General features: G+C 38.6%; 1 long non-coding RNA gene across 1 annotated transcript in view; it reads right to left on the reverse strand.

Annotated features, from left to right (window-relative positions):
• The window catches only part of LOC132423610 (uncharacterized), a 32,420-nt gene extending 16,247 nt beyond the window's left edge, over nucleotides 1-16,173 (reverse strand). The window contains exons 1-2 of the long non-coding RNA XR_009519016.1: nucleotides 16,035-16,173; nucleotides 3,161-3,258 (exon numbers count right to left, since the gene is read on the reverse strand). This is a non-coding gene — a long non-coding RNA (uncharacterized lncRNA). The remainder of the gene's footprint in view (nucleotides 1-3,160; nucleotides 3,259-16,034) is intronic.
• Between the last annotated feature and the right edge of the window lie 211 nt (nucleotides 16,174-16,384).

Genomic DNA, 16,384 nt, shown 5'->3' on the forward strand with positions numbered 1-16,384 from the left:
AGACATTCAATGAATTCCTATCATTTAAGTTAACTTAGCAAAATTCTAAAGTTTTAAGTTACCAAAAGGTATTGGAAGATATTTTTAAGTCTTAGCTCACTCACCTCTATCTAAATCCCTTATTCTCAACAATTTTGTTTAAAGTACTCATGAAAACTTCATGAAACATTAGACAAAGTCAGCCATCACGCCAAACTATTTTTCTTGCTGACAAATCTTGTAACAGATAACATCAATTTAATTGACTTTTTGTAAACCTAGGTAAAATAAAAGTTTTATATTTAGTGCTGATAATTCTAAAGACATGCCTGTTTTAATTAAACCGATAACCTTAAACTTGTGTTTATTTACTAAAGATTAATCCTAGATCGTGTGAACTTGAAAAATATTTGGATTAGTTTCTATTATATTTTTGAGAATTTTTAGATAAGCACTTGTTTGCTTTAGCCAATTAAATAGAGATCTTTTTATCAATTAATTTTGACGATACTATCCAAAAGTGAAAAAAAAAATCTATAATATCTTTGCAGAGAAGACTTCTAAGATCTGTATTTGCCCCTGACAAACAATCTTAATTAAAGAGTCCGTAAATTAGATTTTGGGTGAGGAAGACTTCCCAGCCGTTTGTACTTTGAAAAAGTCTCTTTTCTGGGACTTCCCTGGTGGTGCAGTGGTTAAGAATCTGCCTGCCAATGCAGGGGACATGGGTTCTAGTCCTGGTCTGGGAAGATCCCACATGCCATGGAGCAACTTAAGCCTGTGCACCACAACTACTGAGCCTGCGCTCTAGAGCCCGTGAGCCACAACTACTGCAGCCCACGCACCTAGAGCCTGTGCTCCGCAACAAGAGAAACCACTGCAATGAGAAGCCCGGGCATCACAACAAAGAGTAGCCCCAGCTTGCCAAAACTAGAGAAAGCCCGCGCACAGCAACGAAGACCCAACGCAGCCAAAAATAAATAATTTTTTTTAAAAAAGCCTCTTTTCTTCTTTTATTTTTTTCCTTTGCTTTCAGGTTCTACCAATTGAATTAACTGGGCTCAGTCTCAGGTAATTGTGGGTTATGCTTACATTTCTGATTTTGTAGAGGTTTGCAAGACAAAGACTGTTGCTTCTGTTAGCCCTTGAATACTGGCCTTCAGCTTCCATTTCACATTGTGTGGCTCAGGCTGTTGGCCCCCGTTAGCATGTTCAGTTAACATTGCCCAAAGAACAGGTTTACATGCCCTGTTTTACAATACTAGGCAGAGGAAAGTTTCCCCAGTGAGACACAATGCCTATTCCACAATACAATCTGGTGAAACAAATGTAACCACTTTACATAAAGCCCATTCAAATACACCAATTTTCCTACAAACTTTTACCTCAAACTTTTTCATCAACTCTTATACCTCTAACCATAGCCTCCACTAGGACCTCATCAATAACTCTTGGTCTTACAGTTCTGGGTAGGGGAAGCACTCCTGGCCAGATATATCATACATTCCCAAAAAACACTCAGGCAATTTTGACATAACCTCTTCACATAACATTGCTCAAACTTTCCAACCTTTACAATCCTGTCAAGCTTTGCACTTTTACATCTTCTCAATCTAATTATAGCCCAAGTCAGGGTCCTACCAGTGGGTTTTGGTACCACGGCTTGTGCGGCTGTCACTTCAAGGAGTCCCAGAAACTTCTCTCCATCTCCCAGTTGTTTTTTCCATTTCTATGTAATATGCTTTGGGTACCCAGTGAGGCGTCGAGCCAAGGGACCCTGGTCTTTTGGTCAATTTTTAATGTGATTAATTGGCTTAACTGTTGCCCCAAGTGATTACCGATCAGATTTCTCAATGTAATTTTTTGTCTTCTGGCTTTTTAAATTTCTGCAAACTGAAGTAAATAGAGTGTAATTGTTGGGGGCCATTTAATAATGGGGGAAATGCAGGGGGTCCTTTGGCCCATTCAACTCTAGGTAGCGCTGAATTAAAAACGTTGTTTTAACCCCATCCATGTCTGTTTTATTTGTTCCATTTCTTAATAAGCATCTAAAGATTTCCACCCTGCTGGGACAAGTCCCGTGACTCTTCCCTTTCTGCTTCCTCTTTGTTCCTCTTTCAATATCTGCTTTATTTACCTCATTTCTTAATAACCCTTTAAAGTTTTCTACCTTGTTGGGAAGGGTCCCTTGACTTTCCTCTTGGCTTCTTCCCATTCCATTGTTAATAAACCTAATGTTTTTACTAGTGTCTATAAGACCCGTGAGGGGAGGCTGAAACACCAAATTTGATAAAGCTTCCCAAACCATTTTTTAAGGAAGTTCTTAAGGTTAGCCATTATATTTCCTTGTATCCACATTTTAACTTGGTCTTTCCATAGGTACCAATAAAACAGCTATTTAAAATAAGAGCTCTCTAAAAATTTACAAATTTAGAAGTTTTTCCAGTTCAAAAGACCCATCATCTGGCCATTGATGGGTAGGATCTCAATATTGACTCAAATCAGTAAGTCTTTTATGACTTAAACATGGATGCAGGAGGCATCGCCACAAGAGAGTTCAAAGTATGCAGACATCACAAAATCAAGAAAGCTCACTGTCAAAGACAGTCTAGGATAGCAAAGTCCTCTGTTGTATAAGCAGTAAGAAGTGCGAGCACTAAGAAAGCAATGAAGGTTGAGACTACAAATGTCCCTTATGAACTGGGACCCCCTATGACAAACTCCCCCGAGAGTTGGCAGAGCCAGACAAAGAATGCCAGTTGCAAGTCCAGGTTGTTACCTGTGCTTCTGACCAATTAGCCATAGTTGCTTGGAATCCCAGTCTATTTGACTGACCACCAAATGCACACTGGTACATGCACCTTCCAGATGGTGGAGACCAAAAGGAATATTCTCACTGGTCATAATGCCAAGCACTCAAGACATAGTAAAAGATAAAAGGAAAAACTAATCAGAACAAAGGTTTTCCTCTTTATGACAAATGACACAGAGAAAAGAGAGACAAAGCAAAACAGTGATATCTCTGGGAAGAAAAGGATCACCAAAGGTTGCTAAGTCCAAGGAACTAACTCCACAAATATTTTCTCCTGCTAATCTAATTTTAGAAAGAGAAAAGGCTCATTCCCAAAAGACCCTGAAGTCAGAGATCCAGGAGATTGACTGACACGGTAAGAATTCTTACCTTCTGCTGACTTTTGTCAGTTGTTCCAGGGTCGATTAGCTGCAGCAGCCTCAGGGTGAGTAGTGTCCAGCCACTAAAGTTGAATCCCGCCAGTTATCCTGTCAGAGAGGAGGAAATTTTCCTTTACCTTTCTAGTTTCTCTATTTAAATTCTTTTAGGCTGCTAAAGGGAAGGTAAAAAAAAACTCCCTGAATCTTCAGTTGCTTAAGAATAATCAGTCTAAATTAATTCTTGTGCCAAAGAGACACATTTTGGGGTGGCAAATTTTGCTGCCCTACAAGTTCTAGTTTGAAAGTGACTGGTACTGGAGAGGAGACTGAAAACATAGGAAATGGTGAAGTACTGGCTTTGGTTTGCTGTCTTAAAACTTTTCTATTTTTTTTAACTATATAAATAGATCACTTTAATAAAATAAAGAAGATATTTTAATAAAATATTAAAACCAAACGTTCAAGAATGCTTATTAGATTAGGTCTTTTAAAAAAATCTGATTTATAAAAGGAACTCTGTTCTAATTACACTCAAAACATTAGTAAGTCTGTTCAAGGAAAAGAAACATAACAGGGACTTCCCTGGTGGCGCAGTGGTTAAGAATTCGCCTGCCAATGCAGGGGACATGGGTTCGAGCCCTGGTCCGGGAAGATCCCACACACCGCCGAGCAACTAAGCCCGTGTGCCACAACTACAGAGCCTGCGCTCTAGAGCCTGCGAGCCACACTACTGAGCCCACGTGCCACAGCTACTGAAGCCTGCGTGCCTAGAGCCCATGCTCCACGACAAGAGAAGCCACCGCAATGAGAAACACGTGCACCGCAACGAAGAGTAGCTCCTGCTCACCGCAACTAGAGAAAGCCCGCGCGCAGCAACGAAGACCCAACACAGCTGAAAATAAATAAATAAATAAGCATAACAGAATGATTTGGAGTGGCCATGGGAATACTGTAAGATAATAATGAACAAAGTAAAACAAGTTCTCCCAAAGAACAGACAACCCCTAATTCCTTTTTCACCATATATTTGTTGCATTAACGTGGCTAATCGCTAAAGTACACATGGTCTTAGATTCTCCTTTATTAATAATACTTTACCTGCATAAAGATGAGGGCTGTACAAACGGCTATCATGTACATGAAATAGTGCTCAACATCACTAAGCATAAGGAAAGTGCCAATCAAAACCACGATGAGATATCACCTCACACTAATCAGAATGACTTATCATCAAAAAGATGAGATAAATGTTGATAAGTATGTCAAGAAAGGGAAGCCTTGTGCACAGTTGGTGGGAATGTAAATTGGTGCAGCCATTACGGAAAACAGTACAGAGGTTCCTCAAAAAGTTAAAAAGAGAACTTACAGTCTGATCCAGCAATCTCATGTCTGGGTTTATATCCAAAGGAAATTAAAACAGGATATCAAAAAAATACCTATACTCCCATGTTCACTGCAGTTTTATTTACAATAGCCGAGATATGGAAACAACCTGTGTCCATCAATGGATGAATGGACAAATACAACATGGTGTATATATATAATGGAATATTATTTAGCCATGAGAAAGAAGGAAATCCCATCATTTGCACACATGGATGACCCTTGAAGGAAGGCATTATGCAAACGAAATAAGCCAGACAAAGAAAGACAGATACTATACAGTATCTTTTATATGTGGACTGTTTAAAAAAAAAAGTCAAACTCTTAGAAACAGAGAGTAGAAAAGTGGTTGCTAGGAGCTGGGGGTGTGGGGGAAATTAGGGAGAGGTCAGTAAAAGGGTACAAACTTTCAGCTGTAAGATGAATAAGGCCTGAGGATGTGGTCTAAAACATGGTGACTATAGTTGATAATACTGTATTATATGATTATAATTGAAATTTGCTAAGAGAGTAGAACTTAAATGTTCTTACCAAAAAAGAAAAAAAGAAATATATGAGGTGGTGGATTTGTTAATTAGCTAGATGGTGAGAATCCTTTTTTTTTTTAAGGTCAGTGCTGACCATTCACAGAAATAGCGAAGCCAATGCAATGGTCTTTGGACTCTTTTTTTTTTTTTTAACTGAAGTATAGTTGATTTACAATATTGTGCTACTTTCAGGTGTACAGCAAAGTGATTCAGCTATATATATTTTTTCAGATTCTTTTCCATTATAGGTTATTATAAGATAGTGAATACAGTTCCCTGTGTCATGTAAACAGTAAATCCTTGTTGCTTATCTATTTTATGTGTATTAGTTTCTTTCCGTTAACCCCATATTTCTAATTTATCCTTTCCCCTTTGATAACTATGAGTTTATTTTCTATGTCTGTGAGTCTGTTTCTGTTTTGTATATAGATTCATGTATATTACTTTTTAGATTCCACATATAAGTGATATCATGTAATATTTGTCTTTCTCTGACTTACTTCACTTAGTATGATATTCTCTAGGTCTACCCATGTTGCTGCAAGTGTCAATATTTTATTCTTTTTTATGGCTGAGTAATATTCCATCATATATATATATCTCACATTTTCTTAAACCAATCATCTGTTGATGGCCACTTGGGTTACTTCCATGCCTTGGCTACTGTAAATGGGGCTGCTATGAACACTGGGGTTCATGTATGGTGGGAATCCTTTTACAATGTGTGTTTATATCATCAAATCCCCACAATATACACTTAAAATATCTTACAGTTTTGTCAATTATATCTCAATAAAGCTGGAGAAAAAAAAAAGAGGGCTGTCACAGTGAAGCTTTCAACACCTTTTCTAGCTTGAAGAAACACCCACTTTTTATCTGTCTCCCTCCATTTTACTTACTAAACCCTTATTCATCTAATACGTCTTAGCTCAAATTCATCCTCCATCCTTTCCTGGCCTCCATATCTAAATTCTGTACCCTTTATACTTTCTCATAGCACACTATCATTTTTATGGTACTTTTCATATTTCATTGCATACTTTTAAAGTTATTACTTTAGAAAATTATATACTTTAAGTTGTTAAATACTTTGTGTGTGTGTGTCTATTTTTTTTTTTAATATCAGTTTTGCCTAGTATACTATAAGTAAGCACATGAGAGCAATGTCTGTTTTAGTTACAATCATATTCAGGAGTGAACCCATTCCCTAACATGTAGGTGGCACTCCAGGAATATTTCCAAAATGAACCTGGAAACAGGCTTTCTGAAATACTTCCAGATTGAGGATGGGTTTGGAAATAATTTGACTTCATTATCAACCCTCTTAAAATCAAATTTTGATAGACTGGCAAGAAAAAGTGGCCTTTTATTGAGTCATAGAAAGAATAAACACAGCTAAATGATCAGTTTCACTTTCTCAAGTGTTTAAGAAACTTCTTTGTCTTTGTATCACATAGTATCCCATGTCAAAAGAAGTTGAGTTTTTTTGTCACTGTAAGACTGTCTTTTGTCATTATCTATTAAAAAAAAATACAAGTATTCATCAGAGTTCAGTTATTTTAAAAAGTGACCTCCTGTAGTGCAAACCCTGACAGTTGTGGGGGGTTTTTTGTTCATTTTTCTTCCTTTTTTGTAATGCAGGTGCCTGACTGAAGCTTTGATTGCCAAGGCATCCACGGCAAAAGTGGTGGACTTCAAAGACAGCTATCTTGAATAAACACATTGCCAGTCACCACTGAGCTGTCTTTGTTTTGGGCCACTGTTTTTCCCTCCCCAAACTTTAAATTCCCGCTCTTATGTTTTAAATTTACCAATAAAGAGTGAGCCTATGTTTTAAATTCACCAATAAAGAGTGAGCCAGGGAAACCTTAGGCCCCTACCCTTGACCCCAATAAAAGAAGAACCCCAGGCGCTTGATCCCTCACACTTGCACTCTCTCTCTACCCGAGACCTCACTGTGTGGCTCCAGGTGTGGTGCTGTGAGATTTCCAGTTTCTGTAAGTAATAAACCTTTATTTTTTCAAAGTTTCCTGATGGTTATTGCTGAAGGGCATCTTGCAGTCATAATAAGATCAACAAGGTTGGTCCAGCCACAACATTGGTAACTGGACTCGGACACACAATAGCTCCCTAAGCACTTCAATTCATTCCATTTCTTTCATTTTCCTCTCTACCTTGGCCACAGACCTAGTGATATGTAGAAGGGCAATAAGGAAATGCCGTCTTGCACTGCTGGGGTAAAACACTGTGTGTGTCCTGTTAATGGCCTTGTTAGACTTCCAAGCACTTGATTAAAACAACTTCTCCCTTAAAGATCTTGAAGAAAATTGATATTTATTTGTGTGATCCAAATCGCAAAGAGAGGATGTGCTCTGTCTCTCATTGCCTTTTATCTTAGGCTGTTGTTAAAAATTGGAAATGTTTATACATGCCCCAGCACAATATTTCTTCCTTTGCCTCGCAGCCTCAAACTTAGACAAACGATCCCAGTGATCTCTTACCTGGACTTATTTCTTTCTTTGTTCCATGCTTCAGCTATTGCCCTATGCCCAGAGGATCACATCGATGATATCATTAGCTTTTCAGTAATTTTCCACAGCGTCAGTGTTCAGAATAAAAATATTCCCTCAAAGCGCTTTGTCAGAACTATCTCAAGGACCTCACGTCTTTCTTCATTATTATTGCCTTAATCATTAGCTACTCACAACCCTGAAGATAAACAGTGTTCAATACAGCCCACTCAGCTCTCTCAACAGCCATACCCGAATTTTGGATGGCCTTTCTTTCTTAGCCTCTTCCCTTCCATCTTGTAGGTTGAGCCTAGATGGCTCTACCTGAAGGAAGCTATCCAATTTCTAGCTTCCTCTTTGCACGCTACCCTAGGAAATAGAGTAAATCATTTTTAGTAAATATTTAACGGATTTATTAATTTCTACAATGCTGGTGGTTGTAGAAAGCAGGCAATATGCACCATTGACTTAATTGTGGACAGGGTTCAGGGTTGACATCAACTGGGATACATGGCTTGGATGAATTGGACAGGGTTCATTCTGATTGTGCAGTGTACATCATATAGTTGTTCAAATATCTTTTTTGAAATTGCTGGAAATTGCAATTGTTTGAAAATCACAAAATTTATCTTAGTTAAGGATCACTTGTTTGTAAGTAACAAAAGTATGTTCAAAGTATCATAAGCAAAAAAATATATAATTTATTGAAAGGAAGAGGAGTGCTTTATGGAATTCAAGGGAAGGAAGTGCTGAGCCTCGTGACAGACAACATTTACACTCCCTGGGCACACTTTTTCAAGTTCCCACTTCATTCTTCTTACTCTGCATCACTGCAGAAGGACATTCTTGCTTCTATTTGCATATGATTTAAGTAAGCTTCCCATTATATCTAACGAGAGTTTCTGAGCCTCAATACCCAGCCTTGGTACGTGAAATCCAATTGACTCATGCCCAATCATAGCCCATCAGCCGTGTCTAAGAGGCAGAATTATGAGACCTGCAGCCAACTCAGCAGGCCCCAGAAAATTTGACATTCTGAGATAAGAATGGACAGATTTTCTCCAAGTAAGCATAGGAGAAGGAGAAAATAGTGGCAGAGAGAATGACCTGCATTTTTTGAAGTTACAATATTTTAATAAATATTAAATAAATACTTCTAAAAAGCTATATAATTTGCATATATATTTTGGTTTTTTCCTCTATCCTCTGCATAATAGATTGCAAATTTCATGAAGGCAGGATATTTTTTTCTGATTTGTTCACTGTTCAAGTACCTAGAATAATGCCTTGCAGTAAATTTTTGCTGAATGAGTGAATAAAAGGCTTTAGATAATAATAATGGTGGTAATTATAGTGTATATGACTTAAAGACAAGAGAAAAAGTGAATGCATATGCAAGGGGGATTATGAGTTCTCTGATTACAGGCTTCTTATAATCTTCCGTACTCCTCATATTCCTTTTTTTCTAACCAACTATCATTTTCTTTCAACTAAAGTTCTTGAAAGAATTAACCAAACTTATTTATCTTTTTAAGTCTCAACATAATGTCTGGTGTATAACAGGTGCCCACTATTTATGGATTGACTGGAATAAGCGGATAGATAATATTACTCTTATGGCACTTTGAAAAGTATCTTGCAAGACATAAAATGCTACTCAAATATTAGATTGTTATTTTCATCATAGTGGAGCTTTAGGAAAATGCTGTAGGTTGAATGTTTGGGTCCCCACAACATTCATATGTTGAAACCTAATCCCCAATGTGATGGTATTTGTAGGTGGAGCCTTTGGGAGGGGATTAGGTCACAAGAATAGAGCCCTCACGAATGGGATTAGTGCCTTTATGAGAGATCTCAGAGAGCTCTCTTGCCCTTTCTACTATGTGAGGTTATAGAGAGAAGACGGCGACCTATGAACCAGGAAGTGGGCTCTCATCAGACACTCAGTCTGCCAGCGCCTTGATTTTGGACTTCCCTCCAGGATTGTGAGGAATAAATTTCAGTTGTTGATAAGTCACCCAGCCCATGTATTTTTTTGTTTCAGCAGCCCAAACCGAATAAGACAGAAAATTATCTTGGTAACAGTGGTGAAGATGCATGGGGCAACTAGAGGTCAAGAAGAAAACTAGGAAGCTGACCCAAAAGCTTAGGCAAGACCTGCTTGATCTCAATCAGCTTTTTTTGTTGCCCTTTTCCAGAAGGCCCTGCATTGAAATCTAATCCAGGTTTCTCTATAATCCTAGAAGGGGCAAAAGCTTGCAGAGGTTTGAGTTGTTTTATCTTAAAATACATATCTATTACATAGATAACTGTATGTTAAACCAGTTTTTTAAAAATTCTTTTTCATATTCTTTTCCATTATGGTTTATTACAGGATATAGAATATAGCTCCCTGGGCTATGCAAGAGGACCTTGTTTTTTATCTATTCTACACATAAAAGTTTGTATCTGCTAATCCCAGACTCCCAATCCAACCCTCCCCCACCCCTTGGCAACAACAAGTCTGTTAAACCAGTTTTAGATTAGGAGCCTAACTAACATTTTTTTTTTTTTTTACATTCCAAAGAATCACCAAAAGTTTTATTCAATTTAATATCATCATTATGCATCACTCAATAATTCAGCATGTAAATAAAAACAATTCTTGGAGCACTGTGCTGCAGGAAAGATTGTTGCTTCTTAGGCCAAAAGAGTGAGAACATACATGGTGAATTTTAGTTAAGGGCATGTATCTAAAGGCATAATGTAAAATTCAACAATTTTCTTGCAAACTCATTGTGTATAGACAACTTAACTCAATTAACAATTAACTTCTATGTTAATCAATTACAAAGATGAATATTATTCAGGTCCCATCATTAAGGAGCTTTGAATATATTGTATGGAGTAAGAGAGACTAGGAGATAACATACAAATAATCATAATACCTGGCAATATCTGATGAGTTTCATATAAGAGGTTACAAAAAAGGATGAAGGAATCGTATAGCATCTGATCTTAAGGGCAAAAATGTCTATAAAATGTAGAAACGTTTAAGAAGGAAACATATTTGGAATGGCCTTAGAAGAACGATGCACAATACACTAATATTTCAGAATTTGGAATTGAGGGAAAAAAGTTTCAAGAAAGAAATACAATGGTAGGAGAAACTGTATCCCATTTTGAAGGAAGAGCAAGTTATCCAATATAGCTGGATGATGGAGAATACGAATGAAAGGAGAGAAAATAAGTCTACAGAGTTAATGTAGGATCAAATTGCTCAGAGTTTTAAAAATTAGGTATTAGAACAGTCTTTTGAAAAGAGCAACATTGAGGTTTTGAGTCGTGTTGTGACACTGGGAGGTGAGCTATAGAATGACTAACCTGACAGAGAGTAGTTCAGAAGGAAATAGAGGAAGAGTCCTAAGGCTCAGAGACCAATTAAGCCACTGATGTTATCTTCAAGGTATGAGTTTATTGTTGCTCGAGGTGGAGCTGTAGCTGTAGACATGGTGAAGAGGTGGAAAAGATGGGAAATGCATAGACAAGAGACACTTCAGAGGTAAGAGTTACAGAAGTTAGCATCTAGTAGAATAGACGAAGCGGGGGAGAGAGAATGTCAATGTCACCATTGTGATAGGATGTTCTATTTGGATACTATTAGTGAACGAATATTAGAATACAGAGATTGGTGGACAAGAACCAATCAACACAAAGTTGATAGGTAATGACATGGAAGCAGATAAAATGCCTTATGAAAGAAAAGAGGCTGAGGATATAGTTCCAGGTGGGAGTAGAAAGAGAATCATAAAGAGAGGAAAGAGAGAAATTTCCTGAGAAAAAGATGTATTGTACCATGTCCAGGAGCCAATAGAGGATTCAGAAGTGGTCATTCAGTTTGGCAATTAGGGGGTTACTGATGGTCATTGAGAGAATAGTTCTTTAGGCTGGTTGTATTTATAACCCAGATTGCAAGTAGTGAAATTAATAAGGAGTAGATGATAAGAAATTAGATGCAGTTAATTTAGACTATTCTAATAATTTTAGCAGCAAAGGAAAAGAGAAAAAGATCGTGGCAGCCTGAGGTCCAAAGCAAACTTTTATTTTCTCCACTTGAGACTTTTGATCTATGATTCTCCGAGTGAAATAATTTAATTTGCAATTTCACTTTATCGATGCACACATTGACTGACAAAGTACACCCTAAAGGACTTGTGAAATAGATGGGATCATTGGTCTTGGCTCTAATGAGAAATTATAGAATTTTTGCTATAATGAAAAGTTGGCATGTGACTATTTAGCATATGTAAAAGCCTTCAGAGAATCAGCAGCTTCCACTGATCGTAATCTTACGTTTGGGGTTATTTTCATGGCTGAAAATACCATTTGGATGTGAATCTGTCATCATTAGGACAGGCATAAATATTTTTAACAGAATACATATTCTCATTCTGGAAAAATGATAATTGCTCCATTTTAACTTTCCACGTCCTGGCTCCTCCTCCTGTGGGTCCTTCCCACATTCTTCTCTTCCTTTACAATTAAAGCCTTTTCTACCGATCAGTCTACCTTTAAGCTCACTAGCAAATTTCTACATTATGAAAATATGGATCATCTTGTACGAAAAGGTATTCCATGTCACCAGCCAACATTGCTTAAACAGTTCTGGAAAACTTCATAGTATGCTTTGTTTCTCAGCAACATGCATCCAAATATTGTTTAGAGAGCACTCATATTCTCACCCAGAGGCAGACCTGAACACAACTGGACACAAGCATTCAGTTCCTAGCTCTGGAACAGTCATCCATTGATCAGACCCAAGTAAGACTACTGCTTCCCAAAGCCAACTGGATATTGTGGTTGTATTGATCAGACCAGAAATCTCTCCCTTTTGGGCTGTAGGGTTCACTTTTTCTGTAAAGGGCCAGATAGTAAATATGTTTGGCTTTGCATGCTATATAGTCTCTGTTGGAATGACTCAACCCTTCTGCTGAAGTGCAAAAGCAGCCATAGACAATGACTAATTCTGTGACTTTATTCCAATAAAACTTTATTTACAAAACAGGCATCAGGCTAGATTAGCCTCACTGACTGTAGTTTGCCAATCCTTACTCTAGAAAAGGATCCTGAGTGGGATGTGTCATTTAACCATCCATGGGGACCCAAGATGGAGAATCCAAATACATCATTTGGATGTATTTGGATGCTAGATTCTCCTTTGATGCCAGGTCAGTTCTGGGTCACAGACATTTGCACTCCCTCTCAAGAAGTCCTCTATACGGCCTTCAGCTGTTTCCACCTGTGTTTTTCCTGTGCCATGACACACACCTTTTCACTTCTCTGTCTTTCTCATAGCCCAGGTTAATTAACAACCCTACTTAGCCTCATCCTATTGGCTCCTGACTCTTGCCTCTCCAGGGTCTGACTTTTAGCATTTTCCCTTAACTCCAAACACCCTGACCTGAGGGAAAATGTATTTAAATTTTAAAGAACCAACTGGAAGAAGTACACACATTTAAAGGATATATTTTCTTGCTCAGTCCTAAAATATTTTCTCTCATCTTTATTGTCTCAGGTACTCATGGGTGAAATTGCTACACCAGCCCCAAGTGTCTTCAGCACAGGTCTGCAGCATATCACTCTTCCTTCCTAGCTTAAATTTTCAGTATTTAAAGTCTCAGTACAGTATAGGAGAAAGAAAACAGACCTGTATTCTCGGTCTGACTCGCTTTGGTCTTGGGTAAGTTACTACCATGCATGTTAAAGCATGTTATCTTGGAGTACTGGCTCCTTGCTGTGCTTCTACGAATCTTTATACCCACTGAAATAATCACTCCCCGCCACTTGGTGAAAGTTTAATTTTTCTGAAGAATATTTGTTTTAGCCATTTTTCATATTAAGGATATAATTAGTATTTTTAAAGAAATTTTCTACTATTTTGAAAAAAAGTTTGAAAAACATTTAATTTACAAATAAGGAAACAGTTACAATGAAGTAAAGTGACTTGTTGAAAGTCACCTAGCTGGTTATTGCAGAATCAAGAGTAAAATATGTCTCCACATTCTCAATCCCTAGTTTTCTTTTTTCCTTTTTTTTCTATTGCACTATTTTGTCTCACTTCACCTTAGCATAATTACCCATATTAGCAACTCTCAAGCTATACTGTGAACCTTTCATAGAATCATAATTGTCATTAGATGTAAAAAGCACATTTGACCATTGCTATTTTAAGTCTTTCCAGACTAAATATTTTATTTGGTTTTGCTGGGATACAGAAATAATTTTTTCTGTAATAAAGTTGTATCTAGTAATCTTATTAAATTCATTTGTTAATTCTAATATGTATCTGTAACTCTTTTTGGATTTTCTATGTACACAATCATTCTGTCTGTAAGTAATACCATTTTCTTTACTTTCTTTTCAGTATAATACCTTTTTTTCCCTTCCTTCTTGCACTGGATAAGATCTCCAGTACAGTATTGAATAAAAGTGGTGATAGGGGCTTCCCTGGTGGGGCAGTGGTTGAGAGTCCTCCAGCTGATGCAGGGGACACGAGTTCATGCCCCGGTCCAGGAAGATCCCACATGCCGCGGAGCAGCTAGGCCCGTGAGCCTTGGCCGCTGAGCCTGTGCGTCCGGAGCCTGTGCTCCAAAGTAGTGATAACGGGCATCTCTGTTCTGCCCTTAGGAAGAAAAGGTTCAATATTTTTCCACTAACTATGATATTAACTACAAGTGTTTTGGGTTTTGTTTCATTTACTTTATTCTACCTCATACCATTTATAAAATTACAGTGTAACTATAGAGAACTAAAGAGGATTTCTGAAACATAAAACTATAGGATTAATTGAAGAAAATTTAGGACTATATCTGTGACTGTAGATTTCTTAAACAAAATGATTTCTTAAGCGAAAGAAAAACTATCCAAAGCAAAAATTATTAGGGAAAAATAGACAAATTAAATTACATTAAAGTTAAGATTCTCTCATCAATCAAAGATACCACAGGTAAAACTAACACATAGGTGACAGACTGAGAGAAGAGAGATCTGTAAAATCCAAATCTTACAAGACACTAATATCTAGAATGTATGGGGCACACCTGAAAATCAGGCAACAAAAGTATAAAGGAGCACAATAGGAAAATAATCAGAGAATATGAATTGTTAATTCACAGATAGCCAGAAGGTCTGGTGAGCAATGGTTTACTGAAGTTCACTACTGATCAGAGACATGCTACTTAAACCATCCTGAGATACCACTTTATGTGCATCAGAGGTAATATCAGTAGGTTGGCTAACAAAACATGCTAGCAAGAAGTCCACATAGGCTGCTGGTAAGTGTGTAAACGTGTATAGTTTTTCTGAAGAGCAACCTGGAAGTCTTTAGGAATTTTCTCACAGGTTCACAAGGAAAGAGCAAATTGTGTTTATAACTGCAGAGAGTTGAAGCCAACAAAAATACCTGCTAAAAGAGTGGATAAATAAAATGTAGTTGATACAATGAATGTCTGTGTTCCAGTAGATTTACACTGAATAAGGCTCAGAAGCATAATGTTGAATGAAGGAAGTAAAAAACCAAATAAAACTTTTAGCAAAATACCATTTGTGTAAATTACAAAAATACACATGGAAAATAATCTTTGTATTTTTACGATATAAACACATATATATAAATAATCATATGTAACGACAAACATGAAATACACTAACACATAACTAATCCGGGAAAAGAAATGAAACAAGATCATGGGGGAAATTAGTGAAATAAAGTAAAAGATCTGGGCTTCCCTGGTGGCGCGGTGGTTGAGAATCCACCTGCCGATGCAGGGGACACGGGTTCGTGCCCTGGTCTGGGAAGATCCCACATGCCACGGAGCGGCTGGGCCCGTGAGCCATGGCCGCTGAGCCTGCGCGTCCGGAGCCTGTGCTCCGCAACGGGAGAGGCCACAACAGTGAGAGGCCCGCGTACAGCAAAAAAAAAAAAAGGTAAAAGATCTTGCACAGACCAATGACGATATGGTTCTATACACTGTGGAATGTGATAAATTCTGTGCAGTTAAATCTTTTTAAAAATATATGCTGTCAGACTTCCAGGAAGATGGCGGAAGAGTAAGACGCGGAGATCACCTTCCTCCCCACAGATACACCAGAAATACATCTACACGTGGAACAACTCCTACAGAACACCTACTGAACGCTGGCAGAAGACCTCAGACCTCCCAAAAGGCAAGAAACCCCCCACGGACCTGGGTAGGGCAAAAGAAAAAAGAATAAACAGAGACAAATGGATAGGGACGGGACCTGCACCACTGGGAGGGAGCTGTGAAGGAGGAAAGGTTACCACACACTAGGAAGCGGAGGCGGAAAGCTTCGAAGCCGCGGAGGAGAAAAGCTTCGGAGCCGCGGAGGAGAGCGCAGCAACAGGGGTGCGGAGGGCAAAGCGGTAAGATTCCCGCACAGAGGATTGGCGCCGACCAGCACTCACCAGCCCGAGAGGCTTGTCTGCTCACCCGCTAGGGCGGGCGGGGCTGGGAACTGAGGCTCGGGCTTCGGTTGGAGCGCCGGGAAAGGACTGGGGTTGGTGGCGTGAACACAGCCTGCAGGGGGTTAGTGCGCCACGGTTACCCGGGAGGGAGTCCGGAGAAAAGTCTGGACCTGTCGAAGAGCAAGAGACTTTTTCTTACCTCTTTGTTTCCTGGTGCGCGAGGAGAGGGGATTGAGAGCGCCGCTTAAAGGAGCTCCAGAGACGGGCACGAGCCGCGGCTAAAAGCACGGACCCCAGAGACGGGGATGAGACGCTAAGGCTGCTGCTGCCGCCACCAAGAAGCCTGTGTG

The sequence above is a fragment of the Delphinus delphis genome, chromosome 3, assembly GCF_949987515.2.
Source record: "Delphinus delphis chromosome 3, mDelDel1.2, whole genome shotgun sequence".
Classification (NCBI taxonomy): Eukaryota; Metazoa; Chordata; class Mammalia; order Artiodactyla; family Delphinidae; genus Delphinus; species Delphinus delphis.